Below are 16,057 nucleotides of genomic sequence, written 5' to 3' on the forward strand. Positions count from 1 at the left end.
TACAACATAAGTATTTGACAGCTATGTTAATTATTCTAGGTAATATCTGAAATAGAAAATAATTTTTTCCAACGTTATATGGATAGTAGCTCAAAGATTTAAGATACGCTAGGTTATTACTAAACAAACCCAAAGTATATGTACATTTCTACATCCTGCTAGGTTTAGTCTTCATAAACTGTGGTGAATAGCAAACAATATAGAGTTGACTTTGAAAATGTTTCCTGAATTGTAGTAATAATTAGTTCTATGAAAAACCAAAACATTGGCCTGACCTGTGGTGGCACAGTGGATAAAGCGTCAACCTAGAACGCTGAGGTCGCCAGTTCAAAACCCTGGGCTTGCCCAGTCAAGACACATATGGGAGTTGATGCTTCCTGTTCCTCCCCCCTTCTTTCTCTCTCTAAAATTGAATAAATAAAATCTAAAAAAAGAAAAACTAAAATATTTTAACTGTTGTACTGTTCATAATTCAAAACTTAAAAAATTATTCACATAGCTTTTACAACACCAAACTACTAACCTGCCCCCCACCAAACAGGCTGTAGTGGTTTCCTTTCCAATTTAAAGTGATCTCGTACATGTACATGTACTCGTACATGTGCACGACGGTGTATTTAAAAAGATAATTTCATCTTTGTAATAGCAGAAGACTGTAAATAATCCAATACTGGTATATCAACAGAGACTGGTATACATGATATATCCATAAAATGGAATATCATGCAGCTTTCAAAAAGAATAAGACAGATTTCTAGGTACTGACATGGAACAATCTCTAAGATAAAACATTAAATGAAAAAAATAAAGTGCAGCCTAGTATGCATTGTGTATATACACACAGAGCATATAACTAAAACTCACTGATTAGGCCATGTAAAACTTAAACCTTATTCATCAACGTTGCCATCCATTCATTCTTCCCAATACTCCCTTATTTCCTTGTAGTTCTCACTTAACTTCTCACCAAAATAAATGTTTGCATTTCAAAAATTACTAAGAATTTTAAGTAAAATAAAAAAACATGGGAAAACTGAAAATTACTAACAGAAACCAAAAAACCTCATCAGTTTTTTTAAATTACAAAATTACACAGAAGCAGAAAAATAACCCAAGTATTCTAAAATAGTCTTTTTACTATATGCTCTAAAACTAAAGGCCCAGAGACATACACACACACACACACATACACACACACACACATACATACATAGATAGGTGTGTATATGCACGTACGTGTATTACCTATATTACCTAGCTCTGGCTGCTGGAAGGCCCTAGAAGCAATGATACTCCAGTATCAATGGGCATACCTAGTGTCTAGATTGTGGTTTATAAATACTATTCTGCAAAATAAAAAGGAACAAGGCTTTGGCCCTGGCCGATTGGCTCAGTGGTAGAGCGTCGGCCTGGCATGCGGAAGTCCCGGGTTCGATTCCCGGCCAGGGCACACAGGAGAAGCTCCCATCTGCTTCTCCACCCCTCCCCCTCTCCTTCCTCTCTGTCTCTCCCTTCCCCTCCTGCAGCCGAGGATGGCTCCCTGGCCTCTGCCTCAGGCGCTAGAGTGGCTCTGGTCGCAACGGAGCATCGCCCCCTGGTGGGCATGCCGGGTGGATCCTGGTCAGCGCATGCGGGAGTCTGTCTGACTGCCTACCTGTTTCCAGCTTCAGAAAAATGCAAAAAAAAAAAAAAAGGAACAAGGCTTCAAGGCTTCTTGGAGAAATATATGATTTTAGAGTTGGGGAGAAAAAGTACAGGATAAATTTTGAACATCTTGTACTAAAAGGAACTGCTCAAACAATGAAAATATGTTGAAAGGAAGAGGGAAAAAAGGAGAGAGGGAGGGAGAAAGGGAGGAAGGAAGGAGGGAGGGAGTTAGGGAGAAAGGAAAGGAAGAAAGAAAGGGAGGGAGGAGGAAGGAGGGAGGGAAGGAGGGAAGGAAAAGGAAGAAAGAAGGGAAAAGAAAGGGGGAGGGAGGGAAGGAGGAAGGAAGGAAGGAAGGAAGGAAGGAAGGAAGGAAGGAAGGAAGGAAGGAAGGAAGGAAGGAAGGAAAGGAGGGAGGAAGGGGAGAATAAAAGAAGTAGAGGGAGAGAGGGAAAGAAAAAAGAAAAGGAAAGGGAAAGAAAAAAGAGGGAAAGGAAAGGGAAGGAAGGAAGGAAAGAAGGGAAGGGAGAAGGAAGGAAAAGATGGGAGGGGAGGAGAGGGGAGGGGAGGGGAGGGAAGGGGAGGGGAGGGGAGGGGAGGGGAGGGGAGGGGAGGGGAGGGGAGAGATTGCAGAAAGCTTGAAGAAGATCCCGCTGTCCAAATCTGGAACAATTTGAGCATCAAAATAATGATAATAATGGATTTCAGCCCATATAATAAAATAACCCATGAATCTATGCTGGGAGTGCAGTGGATATATAGGGAAGTTCTTAGAGTAGAATGCCAACTAATGAATGTACAGAGAGTGATGGAATTAGGAATTTACCATTTGGCAACATCAATGGCCTATAAAACAAATGAATTTAAGTGTAATGAGAAACTGGATATTTACCCAGTCTCAATATCCCTCCACAAGATACTTACTAATTACAAAGAAAAAAGTCCCTTTATTTGGACAAACCTAGCAAGCACTACCTTACTCAAGAAATCAGTTACACCTGCTCAGACAGCTCGGTTGGTTGACCATCATACCAATATACAAAGATTGTGGGTTTGATCCCTGGGCAGGAAAAATACAGAAATGGATAAATGTTTCTGTTATTCTGTCTCCCTTCCTCTTTCTCTAAAATCAATAAATAAAATTAAAAAATCAAAGTTAAATTACCAATGGGGCAAACAAATATTATGTGTCTCATGATACTCTGCACTGAGGAGGACACATCATTTCAGTGATATTACTGACACACACCCCAAAAAACTCTAAATTTAACTATAAGAAAGCATTCAATAAACATAAATTGTGGAACATTCCACAAAATAAATGAACTATGCTCTTCAATAATGTCAAGGATGGCCCTGGCCAGTTAGCCCAGTCAGTTGGAGAGTCATCCCAAAATGCCATGGTTCCATCCCTAGTCAGGGCACATATGGGAAGTAACTAATGAATGCACAGTTAAGTAGAACAAATGGATGTTTCTCTCTCTCTCAACCTCTCCCCCTCAAACCCTCCCCTTCCTGTCTCTCTAGAAAAAAAAAAAGCTATAAAAAAATAGTCAAAAACATGAAAAAAGGCCCTGGTCGGTTGGCCTGGCATGTGGAAGTCCCAAGTTTGATTCCTGGCCAGGGCACACAGGAGAAGTGCCCATCTGCTTCTCCACCCTTCCCCCTCTCCTTCCTCTCTCTCCTCCCCTCCACCGGAACCAAGTTGGCCGGGGTGCTGAGGACGGCTCCATGGCCTCTGCCTCAGGCATTATAATGCCTCTGGCTGCAACAGAGCAACCCCTAGATGGGCAGAACATCGCCCCCTGGTGAGCATGCTGGGTGGATCACGGTCAGGCGCATGCAGGAGTCTGTCTGACTGCCTCCCTGTTTCTATCTTTGGAAAAATACAAAAAACAAAACAAAACAAAAACCATGAAAAAAGATGGAGGAACTGTTCTAGATTAAGGGAAACTACAGATATGACAATTAGCTGTAAAGTGTGATTATTTTACCTTTAAAGGACATTAGTGGGAAATTAGCAAAGTCATCTGAGGACTGTGAATTAGATAATAGTATTGTATCAATACTGAACTCTCAATATTGATACTCTGATTATGTAAGAGAATGTCCTGTTTTTAGGAAATATGTCTTAAAGAATTTAGGGACAAATGGGCATCTTGTATAAAACTTACCCTCAAACAGTTCAGGAAAATTATACACACACACATAAAAATACATCAACAGAAAGAACATTAAACAGACATGGTAAAATGTTAACATTTAGGAATAAAAACTTAAGAGAAAAAAGTCAAATTACTGAAAATTATTGAGATATTTAACAGTGATACTGTTTATCTTTGTCCAAGCTAATAAAAAAACTGCTTAATCATATCCTTGTTCTGAAAGACTCATACTTTGAAAATGAGAGATTGGAACCTGTCTTCTAATCCTATCACTGCTATCACTTTCTAGGTGCCTTCCACAAATTACAACTTCTCTCAGCCTAAGGTTTCTCAGCACAGAATATGAAATATTAATAGCTACAGCTAAAATAAAGTTACGAGAATGATATGAAAATTAGCTGTAGAATAATGGCAATGTGATGCTCCTGATCTGTCCCCTTGAAAGTTCAACAAACTGAACAATTATAATGCAACAAAGGAACCCCAGCTGGGCTCACAGGTGTGCCTGAAAGATCCACGAATGGACTAAAGGTGGGAAAGGATGAAAAGGGGGGCAGAAGATAAAATGCATTCACAGTTGGCTCCAGAGAGGAGACAAACCCAGAGTGATTCGGTTTTATCTCTCTGCTGGACTACAAGGAGGAAGGAAGCTTGGAATGTTTGGATTTTGTCTGAGGGGTACAGAGAGGGAAACCTGGAGTTACTGAGTCTTCTTCTGCTGGAAGGAGCAGTGAGATAGAGGGACAGAGGGTGAAATAAACCAAAGCGGCCAGAGCATGAAGTCATGGCCAATATTACCGTGGTCTGCCTATAGCCCACACTCAGCAGAGACAGAAAGCTAAAGTGCGGCCCCCCAGCCTCCCAGATCCTGCCTCCCTCACCTCACAGCACAGATAGTGGCACAAGCCCCACAGCTACCTCTTCAGAGGTAGCTGAAGAACACAAGTGCTCTGTGTCTGGTCCCTGGGTCTGTTGAGACATGGGGAGGAGCACCCAGAGACTTCAGATCACCATTACTAAAGCTGGAAAGCTGGAAAGCTGAAACAGGAAAGCCAAAGCCATGAAGCTCTCACAACACACCCATCTACCAATGCAACTGCAGCCCTGCCTACATCATTGCAACAGCAACATCTCAGCAGAGGACAACCCAGGAATTTTATAGAGCTAAAACTAGTAATACAGTGACACCTACTGGAAGAAACCTCTTAAAACCATATTTTAATTTTTTTATTCTTCTTTTCTCTTTTCCCCTTGTCCTTCTTTTCTCTTTTGAGTTTCATTTTATTTAATTTTTATATTTTCTGTTCTCACATTTTTCTAGGTGTTTTGTTTTTAATTTGTTTCCTGGTTTTCAATCTTTTCTGTGATTTTTCTATTTTACTAGTCATAATATTTTGAATTTTTATATCTCTTATTGTATGTTTTTAATTTAATTTTTCATAATTTTAGTTGTTCTGTTAGTGTTCTTAACAATACCACTCTCATATGCCATCAAGGAAGAAGAAATTGAACACCATGGCTACATAAGACAGAAACGTAGTTCAGAAAGCAAATGAAAACTTCCAGGAAAAAAAAATCTCAATTACATGGAAACCTTAGAGTTAAATGATAGAGAATTCAAAATTGAAGTTCTGAAAATACTCAATGAGATGCGAGAAAACACCAATAGGCAACTTAATGAGCTCAGAAAACAAAATAAGGAGACTGAAACTTGAAGAACAAAGATGAAGCACTCAGTACATGAACTGAAAACTGAGTAGCCAGTTTACCTAGTAGAATAAGCCAGATAGAAGACAGATAGTGACATCAAAGACAGGCAACTAGAGATGCTACAGAGAAAAGAGGAGAGAGACTCACAAATTAAAAATTAATGAGAGCTTTACAAGAATTGTCTGAATCCATCAGAAAGAGCAACATAAGAAAAATGTGCATATCAGAAGAAGAGAGGAAGAAAGGAATGGAGAGCTTATTGAAACACATAATTGATGAAAATTTCCCAAGCCTATGAAAAAAGTTAGAGCCTCGAATCCAAGAAGCAAACACAATGCTGAGTTAGCTCACCCCAACAGACCTACTCCAAGGCACATTATAAAAATATAGTCACAAATCAATGACAAAGAAAAATCCTGAAAGCAGCAAAAGAAGAACATAACATATAAAGGAAAGTCCATTAGATTATCACCTTTTAGCTCTACAAGACAAAAGAGAGTAGACCCAAACATTCAAAATACTGAAATAGAGGAATTATCAGACAAGAATACTATATCCATCAAAGTTAGCCTTCAAATATGGAGAAATAAAAACTTTTGCAGACATATAAAAGCTGAGTGAATTTATCATCAGAAAATCCCCATTGCAGGAAATACTCAAGGAGGTTATTCAACCTTACACAGAGAATAAAACAAATCAAAACTGTAAGTAAAAACTCCAACAAGGTAACAATAAAAACAAGGATAATCTGTGACAACAGTAACATGAAAGAGGAGAGGATAAAGATAAGCAGTAGCAAAGGAGGACAGAGTGCAGAAGCACAGGCCAAAGGATTCTTGTACATATGAACATTTTTCTCTTAATGACCTAAAGGTAACCACCTATGAAAGAGCCACTACTAAATACACAGCTTAAAAAAAGATGAAACAGGGGAAAGAAACATGTAATACCACCAAACAAAAACACCTGACAGAAACACAAAAGAGAAGAACCAAACGAGACACAGAGCTACCAGAAAACAAAACATAAAATGTTTACAGGAAATCATCAAGTGTCAATAATCACTCTAAATGTAAGTGGACTGAACTCACCAATAGAGGCACAGAGTAACAGATCAAAAACAAAAAAACCCAACAATATGCTGCCTTTAAGAGACACATCTAATCTACAAGGACAAAAGTAGACTTAAAGTGAAAGGCTGAAAAACAATTCTCTAAGCCAGTGGTTGGCAAACTCATTAGTCAACAGAGCCAAATATCAACAGTACAACGATTGAAATTTCTTTTGAGAGCCAAATTTTTTAAACTTAAACTACATAGGTAGGTACATTCCTTATTGAGGTAGCGCCTGCACGTGGTATTTTGTGGAAGAGCCACACTCAAGGGGCCAAAGAACCGCATGTGGCTCATGAGCCACAGTTTGCCGACCATTACTCTAAGCAAATATCCAAAGAAATGCAGATGTAGCCATACTCATATCTAACAAAGGTGACTTCAAAATAACAAAAGTAATCAGAGACAAAGGTGGACATTTCATAATGATAAAGGGAATATTGTATCAAAAAGACATATAACACTTCTTAATATATATGCACCAAACCGGGGAGCACCGAAATATATAAGACATCTACTAAGTGATCTAAAAATATAAACAGTCAAAAACACAGTCATACTTGGAGATCTCAACACACCATAGACCGTTTAAGATAGATCATCCAAACAGAAAATCAGTAAAGAAATAGCCTTAAAACGACACACTGGACCAAATGGACATAAAAGACACTTATAGGTCATTACATCCCAAAATGTCAGATTATACATTCTTCTCCAGTGTATAGGAAACATTCTCAAGAATAGATAATATGTTGGACCACAAAACTAACATCAAAAAATTCAAGAAGACTGACATTATACAAAGCTTATTTTCTGATCACAAGGCTTTGACATTAAAATTCAACAGTAAAAAAGTAAAGAAACACACAAAAGTGTGGAAATTAACATACTTCTAAAAAATGACCGAGTCGAAGAAATAAAAGCAGACATCAAAAGATAAATAAAAACAAATGAAAATGACAACAGGACATATCAAAATTTCTAGGATGCAACAAAAGTAGTAATAAGAGTGAAGTTAATAATTACAGACTTACATTAAGAAAAAGAGATTCAAAGTAAACAACCTAACATCAAATCTTAATGAACTACATAAAGAAGAACAAAGGCAACCCAAAGTCAGCAGAAGAAAAAAATAGTAAAAATTAGAGTAGAACTAAATGAAATAGCAAAAAAACTATAGAAAAAAATTAATGCAACAAAGAGCTGGTTCTTTGAAAAGATCAATAAAATTGACAACCTCCTGTCTAGAGTCACTAAGGAAAAATGAGGAAAGACTCATATACACAAAATCTGAAATGAAAGAGGGGAAATTACCACAGACATCATGGATATACAAAGGATCATAGCAGAACACTATAAAAGATTATATGCCACCAAATTCAACAACCCAGAGAATATGAATAAATTCCTAGAACTATATAATCTTCCTAGACTGAGTTAGAAAGAAGTGGAAAACCTAAATAAACTTATAAGCTGGGAGAAAATAGAAACAATTATCAAAAATCTCCCCCAAAACAAAACTCCAGAACCAAGTAGCTAAACCAGTGAATTCTACCAAACATTCAAAGAAGATTTGGTACCTATCCTTCTCAAAGCCTTCCAAAAAACAGAGGAAGAAGCAATATTCCCCAACACATTTTATATGAGGCCAACATAACCCCCATACCAAAACTTGGCTAGGACAACACAAAAAAAGAAAACTACAGGCCAATATCTCTAATAAACATAGATACACGAATCCTAAACAAAATACTAGCAAATCACAACACATTAAAAAAATACATCACATTCAAGTGGGATTCATTCCAGGAACACAAGGATGGTTCAACATACAGAACTTGATCAACATGATACACCACATCAACAAAACAGAGAACAAAAATAATATGATCCTATCAATAGGTGCAAAAAAGGCATTCAATAAGATATAACATCACTTTATGTTTAAAACACTCAGTAAAATTGTAATAGAAAGAAAGTACTCAACATAATAAAGGCCATATAGGACAAACCATCAACTAATATCATACTAAATGGTAAAAAAATTCAGACTTTTCCTCTAATATCAGGAACAGGACAAGGTTGCCCACTCTCTCCACTCTTATTCAACTTAGTTCTGAAAGGTTTAGCCAGAGTATTCAGGCAAGAGAAAGAAATAAAAGGTATCCATATCAGCGAAGAAGAAAAAAATGTATCATTTTTTGCAGATGACATGATCTGCAAAGACTCCAACAAAAAACTATTAGAAACAATAAACCAATACAGTAAAGTCGCAGGATACAAAATCAATATAGAAAAGTCTACTGCTTTCCAATATGCCAATGATGAAGCTTCGGAAAACAAACTTAAAAAATTAATACCTTTTACAATTGCAGCAACAACAAAGACACCCAGGAATAAACTTAACAAAGGATGTGAAGGACGTATATATGAAAACTACAAAACCTTACTGAAATACATTGAAAAAGACATAATGAAATGAAAAAATATTCCATGTTCATGGTTTGGAAGCATCAACATAGTTAAAATGACTATATTACCCAAAGCAATATACAAATTTAATGCAATCCCCATCAATATCCCAATGTCATTTTTTAAAGAAATAGGAAAAAAAAATCACCAGGTTTGTATGGAATGATTAAAAAAAACAACCCAAATAGCCAAAGAAATACTGAGGGGAAAAAATGAAGCCAGAGGCATCACACTTTCCGACTTCAAATTATATTATAGAGCCACAATAATCAAAACAGCGTGGTCTTGGCAGAAAAACAGACATACAGACCAATGGCACAGAATCGAGAGCCCAGAAAGAACACCACATATTTATGGACAAATCATCTTAGACAAAGAAGCCAAAAACACACAAGGAAGAAAAGAAAGCTTCTTCAATAAAGGGTGCTGGGAAAATTGGAAAGCCACATGCAAAAGAATGAAACTTGACCATATTTTGTCCCCATGAACAAAAATTAATTCAAAATGGATCAATGACCTAAATATAAGATCTGAAACTATAAAGAAGAAAACATAGGTACAAAGCTCATGGACCTTGGCTCTAGAGAACAATTTATGAATTTGACCCATAAGGCAAGGGAAGTAAAGGCAAAAATAAATGAATGGGACTACATCAAACTATTGTAAAAAGCTTCTGTACATCAAAAGAAACTGAAAACAAAACAAATAGGCAGCCAACTAAATGGGAGATGATTTTTGCAAACAACAGTTCTGATAAGGGATTAATATTTAAAATATTATATATAAATAATTCACAAAGCTTAGCAACATACAAGCAAACAATCTAATTTTAAAAAATGGGGAGGGGACCTGAACAGACACCTCTCCCAAGAGAATATACAAATGGCCAATAGATATATGGAAAGATGCTCATCTTTACTAGGTATTTGAGAAACACAAATCAAAACTATAGTACAATGAGATACTGCCTCACACCCGTTAGATTGACTATTATCAACAAGATAGATAATAAGTGTTGGAGAGGCTGTGGAGAAAAAGCAATTCTCATTCACTGCTGGTGGGAATGCATATTAGTACAACCATTATGGAAGAAAGTATGGTAATTACTGAAAAATTAAGATAAAACTACCATATGACCCAACAATCCCACTACTGGGTATCTACCCCCAAAACTTGAAAATATTGGTACATAAAGACACACGTGGCCTTAGCCAGTTGGCTCAGTGGTAGAGTGTTAGCCGGTATGTAGAATTCCCAGGTTCAATTCTCAGTAAGGGCACACAGGAGAAGCGACCATCTGCTTCTCTAACCCCCTCCCCCCATTTCTTCCTCTCTTCCCCTTCCACAGCTCAAATGGCTAGAGCAAAGTTGGGTCCAGGTGCTGAGAATGGGTCCATTGCCTTGGCCTCAGGCACTAAAATAGCTCTGTTGCCAAGCAATGGAGCTGCAAGCTTAGCCCAGCAGAGCATCGCCTGGCAGGGGCTTGCCAGGTAGATCCAGGCAGGGCATCATGTGGAAGTCTGTCTCTGCCTCCCCACCTCCCAATAAAAAAATTTTTAAAAAGAGACATGCACCCCCATATTCATTGCAGCATTATTCACAGTGGCAAGATATGGAAGCAACCAAAGTGTCCCTGGATACAGAGCTGGATAAAAAAGATATGATGCATATTTACAATGAAATACTACTCAGCCTCAGCCATACAAACTGATGACATAGTGACATTTATGACAACATGGATGGACCTTGAGAACATTATACTGAGCGAAATAAGTAAATCAGAAAAAGCTAAGAACTGTATGATTTCACACATAGGTGGAAAATAAAACTGAGAGTCATGGACATAAATAAAAGTGGTTACCAGGGAGAGGGGGATATGGGCTATGGGATGTGGGGGGAGCATGGGGAGAAGGATGTAAAGAGGGACAAATATAAGGTGATGGAAAATAATTTGACTTTGGATGATGGGCACACAACATAATCAACAATTCAAATGCTATAGAAATGTTTACCTGAAACCTATTTACTCTTATTATCAATGTTATCCTGTTAAATTTAACTTTATAAGTAAAATTTTAAAAATAATAGCTGTATTACCTGTGTGTTACTCTCACCTGTTTTTAAGAAGAGATAGGAAGAACATTTCCTTAACATCATCATCTGGCAGCCTGCCATTCTCAATAGTAACCATCCTGAGTGTCTGAAGGCAGCAAATTTAGTTGCTGCAATCTTAAAAGAGGATGTTTGGCACTTTACCTAACACATTTTTTTTGTTTTGTTTTGTTGGGGGTTTTTTGTATTTTTCTGAAGTTGGAAATAGGGAGGCAGTCAGACAGACTCCCGCATGCGCCCGACAGGGATCCACCCAGCATACCCACCAGGGGGCGATGCTCTGCCCATCTGGGCCATTGCTCTGTTGCAACCAGAGCCATTCTAGTGCCTCAGGCAGAGGCCATGGAGCCATCCCTAGCGCACGGGGCCAACTTTGCTCCAATGGAGCCTTGGCTGCGGGAGGGGAAAAGAGAGACAGAGAGGAAGGAGAGGGGGAGGGGTGGAGAAGCAGATGGACGCTTCTCCTGTGTGACCTGGCTGGGAATCGAACCTGGGACTCCTGCACGCCAGGCCAACACTCTACCACTGAGCCAACCAGCCAGGGCTACCTAACACATTTTGACAGTGATTAACAGTTGTTGTTATCCTAGAGTGTAGTTACTTGCTTTCTAAAAAAAAGGAAGTTAGATATCTGCTCATTAGATTTTCAAACCTCACTTTCACAACAGTCCAAAAAATACATTCTATTTTTTTCTAAGGCAACTTTAACTTCTAACATTATGCATTATATAGCAAAGATATATTTTAAGCATTTCCTCATAATTTATTGCCCAGTTTTCTTGGAGACCTCACCAAGGTATGCATTTCTCTGACTTCTGTTCTTTTACCACAACCTCAAAGAGGTGTTTTTACTTTGTTCAGAAGCAATACAAATGAAGTCCATGATCTTTGTTGCCCCAGTATCTACCAGGCACTCCTCACTTAAACAAGTCTCTCTCTCTTCTAAGAAGTTAAAAGTCCTAAACACATCAGGGAGAAAATTTTCAAATCTATTCCATTTCAAATGTTTTAATTAGTCCTTCAGAAAATATTATAAATAAGTAGGGCAAAGAAAAGATTTGTGATTAAAATTAAGCTATCATCTTGCAGTGTTCTACCAAGGCAGTGATACATTCAACCTACAGAGGTCTTCCAGTATGATAATGTGAATGTTAGGATACGCATGCCTCAGGAACGCAGCCCTGATACTTCTACCCCAGGGAAGAAAAGAGAAAGAGCGAAAGCCAATAGAAACTCCATACCACCTCAAACTCTGACAGAGACTGGCCTTTCATTTATTTTTTTAGCGAGAAAGAGAGAGAGACGGACCGACAGGAAGGGAGAGAGATGAGAAACATCAATTCGTAGTTGTGGCACCTAAGTTTTTCATTGATTGCTTTCTCATATGTGCCTTGACTGGGGGATAGGGGGCTCCAGCTGAGCCAGTGACCCCTGCTCAAGCCAGTGACCTTTGGGCTCAAGCAAGCGACCTTTGGGCTCAAGCCAGCGACCTTTGGGCTCAAGCCAGCAACCTTTGGGCTCAAGCCAGTGACCACAGCGTCGTATCTATGATCCCACACTCAAGTTGGCAACCCTGCGCTCAAGCTGGTGACCCTACGCTGAAGCCAGTAACCTCGGGTTTTTGAACGTGGGTCCTCAGTGTCCCGGGCCAGCGTTCTATCCACTGCGCCACTACCTAGTTAGGCCTGGCCTTTCATTTAAAATATGTGTTTGGAACCTTGCTGTTACTTTTGGTTAGGTCAAATTCCTTAGTCAGAGATTATACTAATTAGTCCCTTTCCATGCTCCAAGTTCTCACATAGGAGATGAGTAACTAGACTTCCAACTCCAAAGGCTCACCAGGATCCCTGAAGCTTCAACTGCCTCTGCTTCAATTCTTGGGACCCGAAGATTCTAATTTGCCTAAGTTGGGCACTTGAGTGAAGTTACACTTACTCTAGCCTGCTAATTTAACTCTTACAAAATTCTTGGACACTGCCTCAGATCAGACTGACTGTTCAACAAGCTGTCTTCCCCATCTACACATACTGCAACTATACTGTTCACAAAAATTAGGGGATATTTTATCACTTCATATTCATTTTTGAAATATCCTCTAATTTTTGTGAGCAGTACATTACTATATGTCCTCTTTATATTAGTTCTGTGGTTTCTGGTTACACTGTCCAGAAAACCATCTTTAACATATATGGAGTCAAAGGACATTGAAAATGTCAATACTTTTACAAGATCGCTCTCTTTTAACAATCCCTTCTAACCCTGAGGTTAAATACTTTGATGTGATAAGGACTCCCGTATTTATTTCTCTAGCCCAGACCTCTCTTCTGTGTTCCAGACCAATGAACTCAACTGCCTATTCTCCATGCCCGCCAGTCTGAGGCATTAAAACTTTACATTAACCTACCCCAAATTAAATTGTTGATATCCCCTTCTCTCAAAGCTGCTTTTCTTCCTGTCTAAAAAGAAAAAAACCCTCTACCCACTCTTCTGTATAAAGAAAAATGGATATGATTCTTGACACCTCCCTGGCCCTCACCTACTATAGTGGACCTCATTACTCATGGATTCTGTACGTGCAGATCTGCCTATTAGCTAATTGTGTTTCTAATCCCAAAATCAATCCTTGCAGCACTCTCACAGGCACTGGCAGATATGCAGAGAGCTGCAAAAACTTTGAGTTGCCTGATGCTGACGTTTCTAGCAGAGGTCAAAAAAGGCAATACTGACTTATTTCAGCTCTCTTCCTGTAAACAAGCACAGTCTATTTAGTGCCAAGTTTTACAGTTTTGTGCTTTTTGGGGGTGATTTTGCTGTTTAAAAAAGATGAAAAGTAGTGCTAAAAAGTGCTGTGCAGTGTTCCTTAGTGCAGGAAGGCTGTAACATGCCTTCTAGAGAAAATACATTAGATAAGCTTTGTTCAGGCATGAATTCTAGTGTTGTTGGCTGTGAGTTCAATGCTAATGAATCAATAATATATATTAAATAAAGTGTATTTTAAAAGAAACACACATAAAACAAGGTTATATTGATCAGCCGATGAAAATGTGACCAGAGGCTCACTGGAACCTAATCCTGTATTTCCCCTAGGAACAAGAGACCGGTATTCACTAAGTCAGTGCCCGTGGTGCCTTCAGGGAATATAACTAGGCCCTGGCCGGCTGACTCAGTGGATAAAGTGTCGGCCCAGCATGAGGACATCCCAGGTTTGATCCTAGATCAGGGCTCACATGAGAAGTGACCATCTGTTTCTCCCTCCCTCCCCCCCTTCACTCCCTCTCACGGCTAGTGGTTGAGTGGGAGCTGAGGATAGCTGGGCTGATTCAAGCATCAGTCCCAGAAGAGGGTTGCCGGGTGGATCCTGGCTGGGGTGCATGTGGGAGTCTATCTCCCCTCCTCTCACTTAAAAGAGAGAGAGAGAGAGAGAGAGAGAGAATATAACTATTGCAAATAATAAGAATAAGTGTGTGACCAAATCCATCACCTATGTTCTATAGGCTCTACTTGCAGAACATAAATCCATTAATTTCTCTTCATTATCTCTGGCCTCTAACACACTTTTTTTTTTTTTTTTTTTTTTTTGTATTTTTCTGAAGTTGGAAACAGGGAGGCAGTCAGACAGACTCCCGCATGCGCCTGACCGGGATCCACCCGGCACGCCCACCAGGGGGCGATGCTCTGCCCATCTGGGGCATCGCTCTGTTGCAACCAGAGCCATTCTAGTGCCTGAGGCAGAGGCCATGGAGCCATCCCCAGCGCCTGGGCCATCTTTGCTCCAAAGAAGCCTTGGCTGCTGGAGGGGAAGAGAGAGACAGAGAGGAAGGAGAGGGGAAGAGGTGGAGAAGCAGATGGGCGTTTCTCCTGTGTGCTCTGGCCGGGAATCGAACCTGGGACTCCTGCACGCCAGGCTGACACTCTACCACTGTGCCAACCAGCCAGGGCTCTAACACACTTCTTAACTTCCAACTCCTGCACCCTTCGGATCCAATTTCTCTTAGAGTAAAATGTACCACCATGTTAGTCCCTGATTTAAACCATTTTATGATTTCCTAATGCACTTAAGATAAAATCCAAAATCCTTCACAGGCCCACAGGATTGCTCTTGTCACCACTCCCCTCTCCCAGCAGTCCGGACACACTAATCGGGGATTCCAAACACACTGTTGTTCTCTTTGTCTTCTCTCTGCTCTCTTCTTGCCTATCTTCTACTCAATCTTCAGGTCTAGGTTTAAATGTAACATCCTCAGAGAGAAAGCCTCCCAATCCAAATAGAGGCCCTCTATAATATTTATAGCATCCTCTACTTATACTTAACACCACCAAATTATTTATTTGCTTAAATATCTGGTTCTCTACCAGATTATAAATTCCATGGGGACAGAAGTATGCCTTTTTTAGTTTTCAACTATACTTCTTACATCCGGAACAATGTTGAGCACATAACTGGGGCATGATAACTGAATGAAACTGACCATCCCATTACATCTTTTTAACAATATTTTGAAACAGACAAAGCACGACTTTATGCTTAAAATGTCTAGAGGGACTGGAATACATTATTTTGATGTGGCAATGATATATATTTCTCTGTAAGTGCACCTTAATTATAAGCAAGGCACTATGACTTTCAAGAGATTTCAAGAGTCTCTGCCATCTCCAAATTAGTATAAAATGACGTGTACTTACTTTAACAACTAGCCATATTACCGAGCAAAGGGCATTACTACAGAAACCACACTACATATATAAGCTAAATACATTGGTCTATGAAGAGGTTAAGCTTTGCCTAGTTCAGAAAAAAATTAAAGTTCTGCAATAATATTTGTATCAACTCTATAAAGTTAT

The 16,057-nt window shown here is 39.2% G+C and overlaps 1 protein-coding gene and 1 non-coding gene across 4 annotated transcripts in view; one reads left to right on the forward strand and one right to left on the reverse strand.

Annotated features, from left to right (window-relative positions):
• The window catches only part of SLC35A1 (solute carrier family 35 member A1), a 40,538-nt gene that overhangs the window by 16,569 nt on the left and 7,912 nt on the right, over positions 1-16,057 (reverse strand). The window lies entirely within an intron of this gene.
• On the forward strand, positions 1,375-1,450 carry TRNAA-GGC (transfer RNA alanine (anticodon GGC)). The gene has a single exon. It is a non-coding gene; the product is annotated as a tRNA-Ala (tRNA).

Source organism: Saccopteryx leptura, chromosome 1 (genome assembly GCF_036850995.1).
Source record: "Saccopteryx leptura isolate mSacLep1 chromosome 1, mSacLep1_pri_phased_curated, whole genome shotgun sequence".
Lineage (NCBI taxonomy): Eukaryota > Metazoa > Chordata > Mammalia > Chiroptera > Emballonuridae > Saccopteryx > Saccopteryx leptura.